Genomic DNA, 17,134 nt, shown 5'->3' with positions numbered 1-17,134 from the left:
TGCCGATTTAAATCAGTTAGTTTAGTCGTTTCGAGCATTGCGAGAAAGCTCGGGGAACCTAAGCATTCGCTATTCATCAGATGCATTTTCTACTTTTGCATTTTGTAATACCTGTAAAACACAAGCGAAAAACACAAACTACGAGACTTTCGTCACAGTAGCCAAACACAGGTAGCAGTCTTCAGCGAAAAGCATATCGGCCGGAAGTGGAGCTGCCGGCAGGATACAGCTGCTGTAGACTGTTAGAAGCCGAACTCAGGTTATTCCACGTCCATGCCGCCATTCGCAAATTCAAGCCTCCGCTTCTTAAACAAGAATAGGTATATTGGCTCTTGTAAAAGCTTGACGTTTCATGAGTAGATATATCTGGAGGAGGGTATGTCTGCACCGCGACCCTTAGATAAGCAGTAACCCTTGCTGTTGGTGCATTGACGGATGCAGGTTTGATGCCATTCATCTGCTCCATTTCATCTAGATGAAATGAGACGCGTCCTAATACCGAAACGAAACCCAGAAACACGAGACCCCTCTCTTGTCTTAGCGAGATGCTCACTTCATGCTCCAGCGCTTCTTATTGCGGCATCCTCCTAGAAGAGGCGCATGTTTGCAGAAGCTATACATTTATAAAAGCCGACCTCAGCTTTTCGCTCGTCGAGGCAGAAGCTGCAGATATAATGGGCTGAAAAGCAAAATCTCTTTTATGGCAGACTAGGAGGCGTTCTGATTAGCCAAAAATTTACGAGGGTTTTAGGCTAAGTCTGGCCACTACGTGTCCCAATTCGAGGGTGTGATATTGTGTGGTATCATGTATTTCAGCTATTATGTTAACTTGCTTTCAAGAATACCCAAACACTCGCTCACTATTCTTATGCGTGAAAGCTGTCAATACCCTCTTGCCCCAGTAGCGTTAGCTGCGGCCCAAATCCCAGTCCTTGTACCTTGAATATAAATATATACTTTTCTTGGTGATTAGTATTGGCTGCTGTCCAGTTATTTTATGATGATTCCAACGTATAACCGTGAAATTTCTAAGACTGCTGATATCCCCCGTTGCAGGCTTATATTGAATATATCACTGAATTTACATCACTTGCAAGATGAACCTTTATGTGAACAAATATGAAGCGATTTGCTTATCCTATACAAATTCTGCCGCCGCTTATTGCCTTCTTATATTACCGGTGGCACTAAACTAACAATCATAATTATCTGGGTCTACACATCATGCCACCAAAATGGCTATGTCCCATAATATAGATATGTAACAACGGTAATAGCTCTCTCAGGGGATCCTATGGAAAAACGTTTCTAAAGCCCTTCTCGCTACCAAATAAATCTCGAGAAGTCTTTGCTTCACTCTAAGTTGGAATATACATCGTCGGACTTGGATTTAGGACTTTGGATTTAGGAAAAACGTTCAGGCACCGTTTCATCAGGCACCACTTCCACGTTTCGTATGCAGCAATCATTCCTGCAAAGTCAGTCATCTTTCGAAATGATAATTCTTTTTTAACACGAAATTCTTTTATGCCCGAGTACACCAAGATTTCACCGCATCATTTCCATCGCGGGAGTGACGTCGCCAGAAAAATTTCATTTATGCGGATCCACCCGGATTCGAGCCACGAAGTTCTACCAGCAATGGGAGAAACACAGCACTTAGCCTATTGGGCAATAAGAATGCGCCTGATATCGTTCCCACTAGTTTATTCATTCTAATGGTACTGCTGTCTAGGAGACGCGAAGCGAAGTTCGTCATGACGCTAATAACCCCAGAAATTTGGCCCTTCAATTACAGCGTGTACGCGGGACGCGGTTTAATTGGGCACTCTCGACCACCTACTGCTTTCGGCTTCGGTTTCGGTACGGTTTCGTTCGCATGGTTATGAAGGGGACGTTGTTTCAGTCGGATTTGCGGAACATTCCGTCATGTGCCATCCATCGTGTCACGTTGATGCGCCTAACGGTGTCATACCGACGTCCTGTAAATACCGATGTAAAGTTCATATGGATGCACAAAAACATGGAAATGCTCCTGTGAAAGCCCATTTCACTTTTTTGTTTTACCGATTCTTATGACGGAGGCATCAACCACAATTTTTCATCAATTTATAACGCGCGCTACTTGTAGTGGAACTTCCTTTTCACAAACATAATAAAAAATAAGTTAAAATGAACTATTTTGAATGTAGTCTTTTATCTAGGTGCGTGTACTGTTCGTAGGCTCCTTTTTCTCTGTTTTATTTGTTTTTCACCAAGATTTGATGAATGAAAATTGACGCAGCTTGTTTTTTTGTGTGTGTTTTAAATGACTTTATTATTTTCAGCACTGTCTATTATTGTTTTGCGCTAACCTGTGGCGGGAGTAAGAAACCATTGGTTTTATGTTTTAGTATCCTGTTCTTCATTTTTGCATTTAGTCATTTGCGCTCATCTTTTTAAGACGGCATCACCGGGTGGTGGAAGAAACCAAATGAGTACATTGTGGTGGTGCCTTTGAACAGCCGCGCAATAGGCAGTTAAACTACGAGCACAACACGAAATGTTTCTTGACAGTATTGTGCGTATATATGCTAACAGGAAAATACTAGCAATCGTGTAATTGTTCCGCATTAAGGCCGGCAATCTGTTTTTTTGGTACAAGAATGGCTAAACGAGAAAACATACAATAACATAAATACCTTATGTACAATAAATCGTAATCGGAAAGAAATGACGCCCAGTCAACTTTGCAGGAGCGCGTCAACAAAAAACTGATCGTTTTGTACATTTGTCACCGGATCGTGTGCCGATCAGTCAAGTTTGTTGAGTACGCTCTGCAATGATGGGCGGTCGCAGTTGAGGGTTCCAAGCTTTTCCCAATATTTCGGGACAATTTGAAAAATTGTTACTTGAACGAAAGGAGAGATTTGAACAAAGATGGGGATTTCGTAAAAATAGACACACGAAAATGTTTTTTAACTAGCACAAAAATTACGCACAAATCACAAAATGTATGTTTTTCAAACGCTTTTCGCAAAGGAGGCTGTGCTTTTTGGCAGATTTATACTCATTAAAGCCAAAAGAATCGTCCAATATTAAGAACTTGAACTTACGCATGCAGTAGTCTCGACATTCACTCTCGTTGTTGAATAGGTTGTCGTTATGTTTCACCATAAATCCTAGTCGTTTTTTCCAAGTAGCTTTGCACGTGTTGTCTTTACTGTGGTAGAAGTAGTATTTATTGAATTGGAGGATGCCCCTTGTTGCTTCCGTTTTCTTCAAACACCTTGATTTTTCTACGAGAAGGTCTTCAATTAGGAACCGAAAATGCGGCTGAATAAAAATATTTGCAGCCTTGTGTAAGGGTACAAAATGTCTTTTCCCATGTTGCGCAAAATGGCTATTCATAATATGCACATGGAGTTTTTACTATCATGCGTTTCCTGACATGCAACCCATTTAATAACAAAAATACTGTCTCACGCGAGTTTTAAACACAGCAGAAAAGCATTATTGAGACAAAAAGTGCACAATCTAAAACTCTATACAGCTTTTATGTCGATATGGCATTTGGTTTTTGATAGTAGCAGAAAACGTATAAGGTTATATAAAATTACAAACCCCTTTAGCCCCCGCACGCAGACACGCACTCATTAACACACAGAAAATTGCTCCTCCACGCGAAGCCGTATGAAATGTAGTTATTGACTAGGACGCTATGTACAGTTTTGAATTATTCAGGAATCCTTCAATGTTTTTGTGTAGGCTCAGAGCTCATAGTGGCTCTTCCGCTCCCCCGATTTGTGTGCGCAATGACTTGTTTTCGTGCAAGATAGTTCGTTTTCGTGTTTGTCGAAGCTGTGGCGACTTTAAACCTGAGTCATTCAGGAAATGCCTCTCTTGGTTTTTTTACTTAACATCTACAAAGTGGTATAATTGGTGCGGCGCAACGCCATTACCTTCGGCTTTCTTGGCTTTTCTCATGCTAAACTTGTCGCCTTACTCGTGGTTACGCCAAATTGCTGTTTTTGTACATCAGCGGCCGCTGAGCTGTTTTGTGTGACATTGTCGCAGGCTTTCAATCCTGCATACAAAATGCTTGTGAAATTTAACAATGTATTTCATGTCAGTGTATTAGCACTTGCATGCTTAAGTGGCTGCCCTTTATTTTGGTTCACACCTATTTTTCTTAGTCTTTTCTGCTGTTGCCTACACTAACTCGTCTTGTATTGATTTACAATTATTTATTTGCTGATGCTCGCAGTATATAATAAAATGCAATGTATGGAACGCTCGGCTAGATAATTTTCCCCGTTACAGATTAAGGCACAATTTTTTGCACATCTCAAGCAGGTTCCTAAATATTTTGGAGAGTTCCAATTTTTGTGTCATTATCTTGTAGATTTTGTGGATTCACTGACAATGTAGGTGAAATGCTCATTGATGACGCAATGTTTTAATCTTCTTTGATCAAGAAGGCAAGTTTCTAAACAAAAGCAGCTCTCCAAGTTCTTCAGGCAACAGGAAAGGCTCGAATCAACATCGTGATTCGCCAAGCTTACAAAACTGCGCTTCGTCTGCCCACTGCTGCTGCGACCCAAGAACTACTTTCTTTGGGAGTTCAAAACGCGTGGGAAGAGCTGCAAGAAGACCATCAGCAAGAATCCCACAGGTCTACAAGTTCTTACAGCATTAGGACACCTCCCGATACCTCTGAGGAAAAAAACGCATCCGTCTAGCCCTGTTAGATTGGAGCCGGGTGGCCCCAATTCCTCGACATATACAGGTCGACTACCGCATCGGCAGCCGGGCTTCTCGCGCCCCTGCTCTTACTGCGTGATACGGGCTTGACAGCAGCGCCGTGTACAGTGTACAAACATGCTACGGCCTACCCTGGGCGCCTGGGCCATGTATCCCGTCTAGAGACACATACTGGTCAACACATCAATATCGCCACTACTACCACAACCTCAATCGATATCGCTGAAGAAATAGCCATTTCCCAGGCTGCCACTTCCTGCCCAGAACCAGTTACTATCCTCACTGATTCGCGACAGCCTGCCGAAACTACCAGATTGGCCGTATTTCCATACCAGCCCTCCACTTCCTCCAAAACAGCTCGACACCCCTGATTTCGGCATTCTCTGGGCTCCTGGACACGCCACCCCACGGGCAATGAAGCGACTCATGCCGTCGCTCGCGATGTGATACACCCAGCCATAGCCGACAGTGCCCAATGTCTACCCCCTAAAATCAACCCTACCCACTTAGCTGTTACCCTGAGACTCTTTGCCATAACAAGCAAACTCGCTACAGCCTCCCACCACCTTATGGCGCCACTCCAAAGGGTAATCTACAACTTGCGGCGTCTCCAGACGAATACCTACGCACATCGCACGCGCTTCCATCTCATCCTCCCAACTCAACTACGTTCTCTCTGCGCTTAAGGTCCGAGCCTGGCACCCTCTACCACATCTTAAGGGAGTGCTAACGAACTTCAGAACTGCTCCACCCTTACCAACCCCACCTTCCAGAGTGGAGGTATTCCCTGGCCAGCACAGACCCGGATATACAGCCCGAACTGGTTTCCCGAGCACGGGCAGCCAGATGAATTCACGACATCCAGGGCAAGGGACGCCTTTCATGGGGTGGGGCCCTCACATCAGCCTCTGCTCGATAAATAACAAAAATATTTATTCTCTCTATGCCAGCCTTGTTCAGTTGAGCGCGATCAATTTACTCCGCGCCAACTGAGCCACAGGATAAAGAGGTCCAAAATTATAGAGATGGTGAAAGTTACATTGTGGTGCTTTAGCATACATTAGACAAACGCAAGGGAACTGTAGTGTTTCTTTGGAGACTTCGATGTTTCTGATAAAGAATGGTTCAGGATCATAAATGTAATCTTTCCGAATTGTTATTTACCAGTGACAAAGGAGTAAACAGACTGGTAATTCGCAGAAATGTTTGTACTTGTGAAATACTGAGAGTAAGTGAACCCCTAGATTTTCCAGAAAACAGTGCTATGCTCTGTCAGAACAGCAGAAATTTTTATGGAAATGTTTCGACCATTTTAGTTGGAAACGTTTGTTTTATAATGAAAACAGACCGCCTATTTATAACGTTACATTTATAACCCTGTGAATTAGCTAGACTTCATAGTACCTAAAATATCAGATAAGCAATTTAATACTTCGGCAAAAACACTGCGCTAAATTGAAATTACGAATAAGAAGGACGGCGGAACACACGATGCACACTTACGAGTGTTCCGCCGTCGTTCATCTTCGTAATTTCAATTTACGCAGTGTTTTTGCAAGAAATAATGTACCAACTAGCCCAGAAGCGAGCTCTCATTGACTATATTAATACTTCTGATTTGACCCAGGAGATTCCACCAAATCTAAGTCATGCAAACGGATGTATAAAACCCGCAAATGCACAGTTACTACGACATTCCTGGAGAGTTTTGATGTCAATGGCTACAAGCTACCATTATAAGCAAAAAAGGCACCCATGAAACCAATCTGCCGTTCAAGAATTTACGTACTACTCGGGGTCCCATTAAAGCGAGGAAATTAGTAATGCAAGATATGTAAAGACGTTTTGTGTGAGGTCGTTAATAAAGATAAAAAAACATGTTATACAATAATGAAGAAAGTGATCTGGAACATATTGCCGCGAATTTATTATTGCCGGCGAAATTCTCCGATCGGCCTACGGGGATGTTTTTCGGCCTATGGGTATCGGCCTACGGGGATAGGTGTGTGCCAATTAGTAATCAGACGAAGTTTTAGGATGGGCCTTGGAGTCGGAAGAGAAAAAGTGTGACACAAGAGACTCAAGTTCGCTTGTTCTAGCCGTGGTATGGTCAGTGATTGCGGGAACAAGTCCATCCTGCAATAAACTTTTTCTTTCCTTAGTTGAGTTCCTAGGTATTGGAGTCATGGCGGACAGGATGCCGTTTTCGTCAAAGATGCGCTGTTCAATTTGGCCAGTCGCACTCGGGGTGTCGCCCATTCACGAGCGAAAAAGCCGTCATCCACTCGCACCACCAACGGTCTGCGGAAGCCCATCTAATCCCGCAATCAGGGTGACTGAATGGGGCGCTGCCACTGAGAACAAGACTTTGCTGGGCAGCCCTTTCCTGTGCGGGGTTAAGGAACAGCGCTCATCAAAAGTTTTCCCGGAAAATCATATAAAGATGTGGAAGGTTATCGCCACCATTTCGAACGTTTCTTCACAATATCGGCTGGGACCAGGAACGTAGGCTGCGAAATATGTACTTTGCACTAGAAAAAAATGTGGGTAGTTGGTTTTAAAGTTTGAAATCGGCGAAGCCTTCTCGGGAGCAGTTTGGGCCGCTGTTACTTCCGGCATACACAAAGAGCTGTCCCAAAGAACAGGCTGGGACTGCCCTTCTTAGCCCAAACCACCGTCCGTATGAGAGTGTCGATATGTACGCCGAAGACATCGGTCCTATTTTTACGCCCTCTGAAGCCCCCATGACCCACGACACGAGAGGTGGACATCTTGTGCGCGGCGTTGAGCAAGCCATTTTCGCAGGAATAATACGGAGTCTCCTGGGAACGCTTTGCGAGTTCGTCTAGAAGGATACAACGATTGAAAGGGCACTTTACCAAAGGGTTCGGTAGTACAGTCGTAATGCACCCCTCGTACCCAGCGTATCTCAGATAGAGAGCCTTGGTGTTGGGGAGCTTGTGAAAGATATTGTCTGGGAAGAGCTCCAAAGGATGCAGGATGGAGAGCTGCCACCGGCTGCGGTGTCAATTGCAAAATTAACTAGGGAGGAAGTAAGGGCCAATGGGCTGGTGCCAGATCAAGTCGATTTGTTCCGACAGGGTGAACGGCGCTCCTCATATGCAGCAGCTTTGCGGCAGCCCGTCAATGGTGCTTCTCCCAATGTTGCCTCGGTTGCACCGCAACCTGACACTACGCACACCCTACTCTTCGGAAACGGGCCGATGGAAGAGCGATCTGTGGCGCACCTCTGACAACACACCTCTCTGCGTCTAGTGCGGTGAAGCATGAACTATTTACTAGACCTGCACCTATCGCCGAGCTGTTCTGCGTGAATTCCCGGATAATTCACGGGGACGTAAAGCGGACAGCGACTGCCAGAGTACCTCGCTGGACGCCGTAGGTTTTGTCTCCGCTCCTTACGCGACACAGGTTCTATCTCTCACGGTTCGCCTCAAGCACTGCCAATTCTCCCTCCAGTAGCACTGAAGGACAGGAAAGCTGAGGCCAGCAAATGCAGTCGTGACGCTGCTGATGTCACAAACTGCCGAGGTCCTCCACCGTTACGACTACTATGAAGAGAGGGTGAGCAGCCATAACTTGAAACTTCTTTCACCCAACCGATTACTTGCCACGTTCTAGTAAATACCATTTGCTGTATAATGACTGCCGATATTGGTACTGACCGTTAGGTCATCAGCGACACTCTGACTCCTAGGGTAAAAAAAGTGATCACACCCTGGACGGGCCTGCACGATCGCAGTGCTGCAAACGATTTAATTACCGTGGTGGGTAGGTGCACTTTGCAGATAAAAATACATTTTCGCCTAAGTAATGACATCATTGTGTTCCCTGATTGCTCGAAAGAGTCTCTTCTTGGCATGAACTTCCTGCAGTCAAGCGTGACAGTCATAGATGTACAAAAATCGACAATTAACTTCTCGACACCAGAAGTGTTAGAAACTAACATCGGAGGCAAGGGCGACAATGCGCTACGAATTGGGGACGACAAAGTCACGCTGCCTGGACGTTCTAGCCCATTGCTATTGTTAGAAACGGCCCATACGAGGATTGTGAAGGCATCACGGAATGCAACATTCAGTTATTACTGGAGAAGTGTATTCTAGTAGCTAGGGAATTTCTCAACTTGAACAATCGATACAATTCAATCTTGATCACCAATTTTAACAACGAACGTCAGCATCGTGCAAAAGGGACTACAATCGCTCTGATTGAGGGAGTCGCCACCGTACGTACGTGGGTACACCAGACCTTCGGCAGCAACCCCACCATGTCTCCCCCATAGATAGGGAGGACATCAAAAGAAAGGTGAAAAAGATGCTCGAGGACGACGTCATCCAACTACCAAACATTCTGTGGCCCTCACGTACTTTACTGGTATAAAAATCTACAGTGTCACCATAGCGCTGTTTATCCGCCTCTTCGAAAAAAGGACACGCCGAAATGTGTGTGTAACGCTTAAGTTTTCTCGTTCCAGGACCTATAATCTGGTTATTGGAAAACCAAAATATATTAAAGAGACGGCACAAAAACAACATTCGTAACACGCGATGTCCCTTAAAAGTTAAAGCTCTCCCACCTTGACTTTTTTGTGCCCCTGCTAGGCTCTAGGGTGTAATGGACACCGTGCTCACTGGATCGAAGATGCAGACTTCCCTTGTTTATTTGTACCATGTATTAGGGTTTTCTAGGCCTTTTCAAGAACATCGAACACGACTGTTGAGCGTTCTGGAAGCGATCCGCTCGATAGAGCTGAATATTAAGACTGAAAAATACCACCCTGTGTTCAAGAAGCTAAAATGTCTTGAACACATTGTTAGTGTTCAACGCGTCTGTGAAGACCCAGGCAAAACGGCAGCGGCTACTTCTTTTCCAATACCGGCCCCATAGGCGGTATAAGACGCTTCTTAAGCTCAGCCCCTTAGAGACGCTTTATTGAAGGTTTCTGCCGAATTTCGCAGCAACTCACGTGCCTTACAAGAGAGTGCGTGCCCTTCGTTTGGAGAGCGGACCCAAAAGTGGCATTTCAGTAATTGCGCAGCCGGCTACAAAAGGCCCCAATCTTGACACACTTAGATTACGGTAGTGACACAAAAATTAGAAATATTTCCAAGTACCGTCGGCATAGGTGCAATATTGGTTCTTTGGCACGAGGTTCCTATAAAATTACAGCCTACTTAAGTTCCGCAGTGTATATAGTGAAAAAAAAAAATATTTGCGCCATATTTGACTGGAAAACCCATCCGAGCCCTAAGCGACCGTCATTTATTGTGCTGCCTTGACAATTTCAAGGACCCCTCCTGTTGACTTCCTCTATGGAGCCTATGGCTGCGGGAGTACGGCGTAATGGTTGCGTATCAATCTGAAAAAGAAGCTCAGTGATGGTGACTGTATGTCGTTGGCGCCACATTTGAATGGCGCACATTAAATGGTAGATGATTCCCCGCACCTCAGGGTCGTGTCTAATATGCGGACATCGCCCTTTATCAGCGACAGGACGCGGAACTACAGCCATTGATCGAAAACCGAAACAACGGCCAATATTAGAACACTATGACACCACTGCGAAGTCACTTATATATTTGTTCACTCCCCTTAGGATCTTGCCATTCCAGGTTTTTTTCTGTCCGAACAACACAACATTTACTCGTGCGATCCGAGTGAGATCATAAAGTCCATCTTACACGAGCCACAACTAAGGCTGCCTCAAACCTTCCTGATCGTGGGTTTGCGCTGGAGCATAATGTTGGTAGAAACAAGGTCAAATACCTATAGCAAAATACCTATAACAACCCGTTAACCCAGCAACTGTATTTACTTAAAATGTGTTGAAAAACTTTGCGCACATATTTCAGCAAGAAATTATGGGTAAGCAGAGAAGAAATGGCTCAGGATTACTATACTCCCCAATGTCAACTAAAAAGGTACGCAGTGTCAAGAGATTGGAATGTAAGACAAGGTAGCGGAGCCGTTACAGTTACAAAGGTTCTTTATAACCCCTGCGTCTCACGTGTAGGTATTGCAATACAGGGGAAGATCACGCACTCTCCTTCCCTTCCAGGCGTCATGGCGGAGGTTGACAGCCGAGACAGCACAGAAAGTGTGCCCCAAGACTGGCACGTCTGCGGCCACTTTCTTGCATGTCCGCCCACCATCGAAGTTCTGCAGCCACTGATCGCCCGTTGTACAGCCAATACACAGCCTCCAGCACTTCGGTATTTCACCGGCCGCCCGCGTTCAGACGCACGACGGTGGGTAACCGTCTGCGAAATATTTAGTTTACTGTCGGTGGCTGATGTTCAGAAAAAGAATAATTGACATACGGCTTTAGGGCAACGGTTGTTTTTTCGGGAAGCGGTGTTCAGCCGAAGCACGACAAGCGACCGGCTGCAGAATATTCGTATTCTTTTGGCAGTTGGTGGTCGGAACGGAGACCGGCCGCAGAGCGACTGCCGGACCTTCGCTCTTTCTACGGTGAACCCAGGAAGCACAGAAAGTGTGTCCGAAGACGTGACAGTCTACAGCCGCTTTCTGGCATGCCCAGCCAGCATACAGGTTTTTGCAGCCACTGATCGTATGTTGAACAGCCAATATTCGGCCTCCAGCACTTCAGCACTTCGATATTTCTCTGGTGGCCCATGTTCAGACACACAACGGCATGTACCCGCTGCCAAACGTTTAGTCTACTGTCGGTGGCCGATGATCAGAAAAAAAAAACAGCCGAAACACAGCTTTAGTGCCTCCGTTTTTGCTTCGGGAAGCGGTGTTCAGCCACACCACGGCAAGCAACCGGCCACAGAATGTTCGTATTCTTATGGCAGTCGGTGTTCCGAAGGAGACCGGACGGAGTGCAGTTCCCGTTACTTTGCACTTTCTACGGTTAACCGCGCGTCCGGTGGCAGATTATTCCTTTTTTTCTAGACAACCGATGTTAATAAGGAGACTAAACAGAATATACGTTTTGCTTTTTGTTGGCGATGTTCCACCGAATTAGAGCAAGCAAGCGGCCACAGAATATTTGGCAACCGGTGTTCCAGAGGAGCGCAGCGGAAGTAAAGGCTCAGGTTATCCTCTCTTTTTGGTAAGCGGTGTATACAGCCGAACAACGGCACGCCTGCGGGCGCCAAGAACCCATGCACAACTGTTGTTTAGAAGCGGACCGGCCGGCGTATGTCGGGGTTTTTGATACAGCGATAGAAAAGCCGTTAGGTAGCCGAAAGAGGAAGACGTATTTTTGATCCGCTGGGTGTTTACGACTTTAAATCAATGAATTTTGTTTGTCAGGTAGTAGTAAGTAGTGCTATTAGGCGAACCGAGAAGAAGCAAAGACCCATTAGACTTCCCAGATACCCTTTCAGGCCACCGGAATGCCATTTACTGCAACAACAAGACTGTGCCGCACCGACGGGGGAGCTAAGCCTCTTCAGTCATAGCGCTACCGCCCTTGCCCGCCCGCCTCATTGACGCATCAGCTCCAGGCTATCGGCCCCCTTGAGAATTGGATAGTATTGGACACGTGGAACCGGCAGAGATGAATATTAGAGTTTGGGTTTGGGCTAGTTGGTAGCGGTAATCCGTGACTTCGTGTAGCCCCAAAAACGATAGAGTACACAGGGAGGCGATGCGAGGGGCACAAGCGCCTGTTCCCGCCGCCTCCCTGTGTCCTCTGTCGCAACACAAAGTCACGGCATAGATGTCCGATCCGAAATGGCCGTTGTTGACTAACTGGCCTACAAGGGCATCGAGGAAGCGGCTACCACGCAGATCTGAACCAGCGCAATGTCATAAACTCAACACCAAAAAAGTAAACTGTGGGAAAAAGCGCAAGTGTCCGGCCATTATTTGAACAATAATACGGACAAAAACAATGTGGCAATATTTTTTCGTGCTAAGCATAGAGGAGTCTATGCTCATGCATTTGTAGCCTTAACTTGGTGCTCTGCATTATGTTTCTTGACATGATTATTTGACCGCCTGTGTAAAACCAAGTGTTATTTTCAGTCTGTGATAACAAGAGAACTAGGTCAATGAGGAACCTAGATTTTAATTTAGTTGCGGTGTTTGAAGGTGCGCTAACCTAACTTTGTATATGGCACATTTGGTTAAACTTGATCTCAGGGATTCTATCCAACAGAGATTTCGTCTGGCTTTTCTTGGTCAAGTTGTTGGGTTCACGAATAAGTTGGCTCTAGCAATAGATAAGCCTAAACTAGTACACTGTATTTTCGTGGGCTGCAAAAAAGCATCGGACCACGTTCAATTTTACATTATTAGTACATTGCGGGGCTATAAATTGCATGAATCGGTTACTTCATAGATAACCCAGTATCTCCCTCTAATACGGCATTTGGTCATTCTCAACGGCTTTTCTTCAAGATTTCTTGCCATGACCTCAGGAATTCCTCAGGGCTCAGTTGTGGGCCTTCTTTTGTTGCTTTTATATATATGTGTTATAGGTAATGGCTGCAAATCTTCATTCAAATTATTTGCGAATGACTGGGTAGTTAACAGGACTGGAGCAAAAACACATGATTTTGAATAACTGCAGCTTGATTTGAATCCTATAGAATCATGGTTTGCCGATTAGGAAATATCGTAAACATTAGAAAGTACGTTAATGTCACCATTAAAAGGAAACATTCATACAAAATGAATGCCTACAGTGTAAAAGCCCCCTCTTTAAAAACGGCCAGCATATATAAATAACTAGCAGTTTATTTAACAGATGTTTGCGGTGGACGTGTGTCACATACTCGAGCTTACAGCGTCTAAAAGTACCGTATATTTCTTTCATTTCTATGCAGCGCTTAATTCGTGTTAAATGTAGTCCGATGGATTCGGTTCGGTTGTATTCGCCCGGACAAAATGCTGAAACTCTCTCGAACAAAGAGGTGGTAACGCCATCCCTCGGAGGCTCGCCGCAAGAAAATACTAAAATAAAAGCTCCGCCACTCAGCTTTCACGGAAGCTTCGTGTTCTTCGGAGGGGACCCGCGTATCCTTTCTAGTGCTAAAGCGCGCCGATGAATCCAGAAGGGAGAAAGAAGGAAGTTGTTTGGTCAATGGCGGCGGGCGCGTTGTGTGTTGTGTCCTCTCTTTCCGCGCCGCCGCAGTTTTAAAAAGAGAAGCCGCGCCTAAGCAAAACAGCTACGTTTGGACGTCGTGATTCGACAGCGGCTTATGCCAGTTTATGCACTACACCATCGGCGGCCCGCGCCTTGGAGGACTCCAACGTACTCCCGGGCCTCGAATCACCGTGATCGTCTCGGACAGCCTGGCCTACGACGACGCCACGCTGCACAGGCAGCCGTGTCACCTCCGACAGCGGTTCATCCTCCAGCCCAGTCGGTGAATATTGGACTCTGTCTCTCATATGCATTGAACTCTTCGTTTTCTTTTTAGTTGCCTGCTCTATTTCATAATATCTGTTTGTTAACGCTTCGGATTGTATAACTTTGCCTAATTTTGAACTATTTCTCGCATTTGTATTTCTTTTAAGTTACCTCTCGGTTACGTTATATGTCCTCGTGCTTGTATAGAGTTTTGCCGGTCTAAATATAAGTCTTTGTGCTCATTTCGTTCAAGTCTCTGACTCATTCTTGCCGCTCTGGACGGCGAAAGCCGCACATCAGACGGCCACTCCTTTCGTCACCTGTGCCCTGTAGATTCAGTGGGGTTGTTGGCTCGCTTGAGTCGACTCCAACCTTCTAGCAGCACACCCATTTAAGAAAACGGTGAAAGCTCACAGCATAAAATTTAATGCTGCACGTGTGCTGGTCTTTCTGAGACAAAATTTCAGCGAAACTTCATTTAACACAAAAGAACAACCATATTTCTAATTCATGTACAATGGTGGATACGCATGTGTTTGCTGCGATCCGTAAACCAAATAGCTAGTCGATACGCTCGAAAACATACAGTATAGGGCATTAGGATACGATTTATGTAATTGGGGTCGTAAACTGAGCATGAGAAAAACGAAAAGGAAACCTAAATGGTAAGACGTGAAAGTTGGCAGACGAAATCTCAGATTGAAATAATAGGGGCAAAGCCATTAGGGGTTGGGGCTCTTCGCTTCTCCGGTCGACATACTCATAATCGGCGTTTGTCACACATGGCCGTGGTACTCACACTCGGAGAAATTCGTTTATACGTCGCGCTCGAACGTAACGCGTACTGAAAAACACCGAGAAACTTGTTTACGTCTCGCGCTAGCGCGATTCATGACGCGTACTACAAAAACACCAGCACACTCGTTTGTGACTCCCGCTATAGAGCTTCGTGCTTGAAAGGCACGAAACTTTTGCAGTAAATCTGTACACCTGTACCCCAGAACAGTTACAATTTTGTTGCCAAAACGCCAAGGCGCCAAGGATACACTTATGCACTGCATTCTTCGCCCCTCACCAGTTTAGTTCAGTTTAGTGGAAATGGCCTGGAATTTTCTCATGATATCCATAATTAAAACGTGGAACTGATGAGGAGAAGTATTTCCAAACGCCATTCCACATATTCAAAAGTTCGTAAGGTGATTTATCTTTCTTTAACTGGTGGCGCCTCGAAAAATTCATTTTTTAGATCAATACAAGAGTGGAATATCTTCCACCTAGGATTGTATCCATTGTTTATAATATCAATCTTTCCCACGCTTGGTAGAATTATTTTATATTTTGGTTTCAAATTGATCCTTACTTTTATGTATCCCCCTCATATAATGCCTGCAAAAAGGAACCTGGTATGAAATAAATAAATAAACAGGGACCCAGTACAAAGTGACTATTTGGGGGGCATCGTTTCGAAAATGCGAACAGCAGGGTGCAAAAATTTTCTTCATTTTGCACAAATTGCCGTAAGAAAAGATAGGTACTAACCCGCAGCCATTCACGCTGCTGAAAGTGCGAAAACAACAGGGCCAATGATAGAGATAGAGCGCATGGCATGGCTGCCGCTCTTTTCCAGGGGCATGCGAGAAACGCCATGTTAGACTCTAAGTCTGGAGGGAGGTGTGTATACGTAGGGCCGAGCTGCAAGTATGCCTCCAAGGAGTTGAGAACCTTACGGATTCGCGCTCGACGAATGAAATATTGATTTTGTTTTATTCGTTGAAGTGCGGAAGGTTTGCGGTATGTGTCCTACCATTGCTATTTTACTGGTTTTAAACCAATTATTAAGCTCCGGTCTTACGCGTTTCGTTGTGTAAACTCAAAGGTGGACATAACTGCAGCCAGCAGAAAAGCAGGGAATCATTCGCAACAGGTCTATATTTTTCTTTCACGAAGTACGATATTCGAGGAAAATTGAGTTATTTTGAACGGTGAACTAGAATTCACGTAACCATGAAAAAATATAAAAAATAGACTGAAAATGAAGATACTTGTTTGGCCTCTTCTTGAATCAGCGATGTGAAAGCTCATCAGAAAAGGTGATGGACTATAAAATTTCTAAGAAAACTGGTCAAAAACTGGACACACTTTCTGTGTGAAGGAAATTATTTGGATGTTCCTGAGCGGTTTGTGGAGTACCAAAACGCTTCGTAATAGGCAATCATGCCTGTTTTATATACGAATAAACTGTTCCTCTAAATGTTGTACAAATATTTGGTTTAGTAAGAGCATCTAAGGGTTCAGAAAGATTGTCCTACAAGAAATTGTCTTAAACCGGCAATTTCATCTTTGTGAAATTCAACCGACTAAATAATGATGCCTCGGCCACCTTCTCCTGTTTATTAGAGCTGGGCCACCGCACAGAAGATATCAGGGCCTGGACATTACAACTATACCAGGTATAGAAAAAAATATTTTCGGCTTCTGACAGTAAAATACGCACAGTGATTATAGCAGCGACAAGATTCGAGCAGGGGTTATATAATGAATTTTGCTGACAACTGAAGCTAATTAATAAGCAAGGGTGCACTGAAAGCTGGACGGCCTGAAGGTGCTGCGCGGGCACAATTTGATTTCGATGCACAGTTCCGAATATTGCGGGGATGTGCTGCTGCACAATACGACAGAGTCATGTGACTGCGCTTCATGCAGTGGTCGTCCACCGGCGTCAGTATAGGTAATGTACTGCGGCTGAACTCCCAGTCCTGTAGCGTGGCCGAACTTCCGGCAGCTTTAGTTCGCCCGCAGTCCGATGACCGCGTCTTGGCTGACCTGCGGTGCCGCCGTACTGCGCCGTACTTCGGCACTGACGGGTGGCTTTCGAATGGCCCGAGCACTCCGGCGTGAATCTGGCCGTATAAGAGCAAGCCGGTTGACTAGCCGACGGAGACTCGCCGTTGATTAGCCAAAGGAGTACGGCTGTGTACGAGCAAAAAGCCCACAGTTGGTCACGAGTCATGCACGTCTGCCGGGAAAAGGCTGGATAGA

At 45.2% G+C, this 17,134-nt stretch overlaps 1 long non-coding RNA gene across 1 annotated transcript in view; it reads right to left on the bottom strand.

The window, feature by feature from the left end:
• LOC144149722 (uncharacterized) overlaps window positions 1-17,134 on the bottom strand; it is a 35,637-nt gene that overhangs the window by 3,786 nt on the left and 14,717 nt on the right. The window contains exon 3 of the long non-coding RNA XR_013318351.1: window positions 3,096-3,278. This is a non-coding gene — a long non-coding RNA (uncharacterized LOC144149722). The remainder of the gene's footprint in view (window positions 1-3,095; window positions 3,279-17,134) is intronic.

This window comes from Haemaphysalis longicornis, unplaced genomic scaffold, assembly GCF_048455015.1.
Source record: "Haemaphysalis longicornis isolate Haplotype H1 unplaced genomic scaffold, Haemaphysalis longicornis Haplotype H1 scaffold_8, whole genome shotgun sequence".
NCBI classification, from domain to species: domain Eukaryota; kingdom Metazoa; phylum Arthropoda; class Arachnida; order Ixodida; family Ixodidae; genus Haemaphysalis; species Haemaphysalis longicornis.
This window is presented reverse-complemented; position numbering and strand designations above follow the sequence as displayed.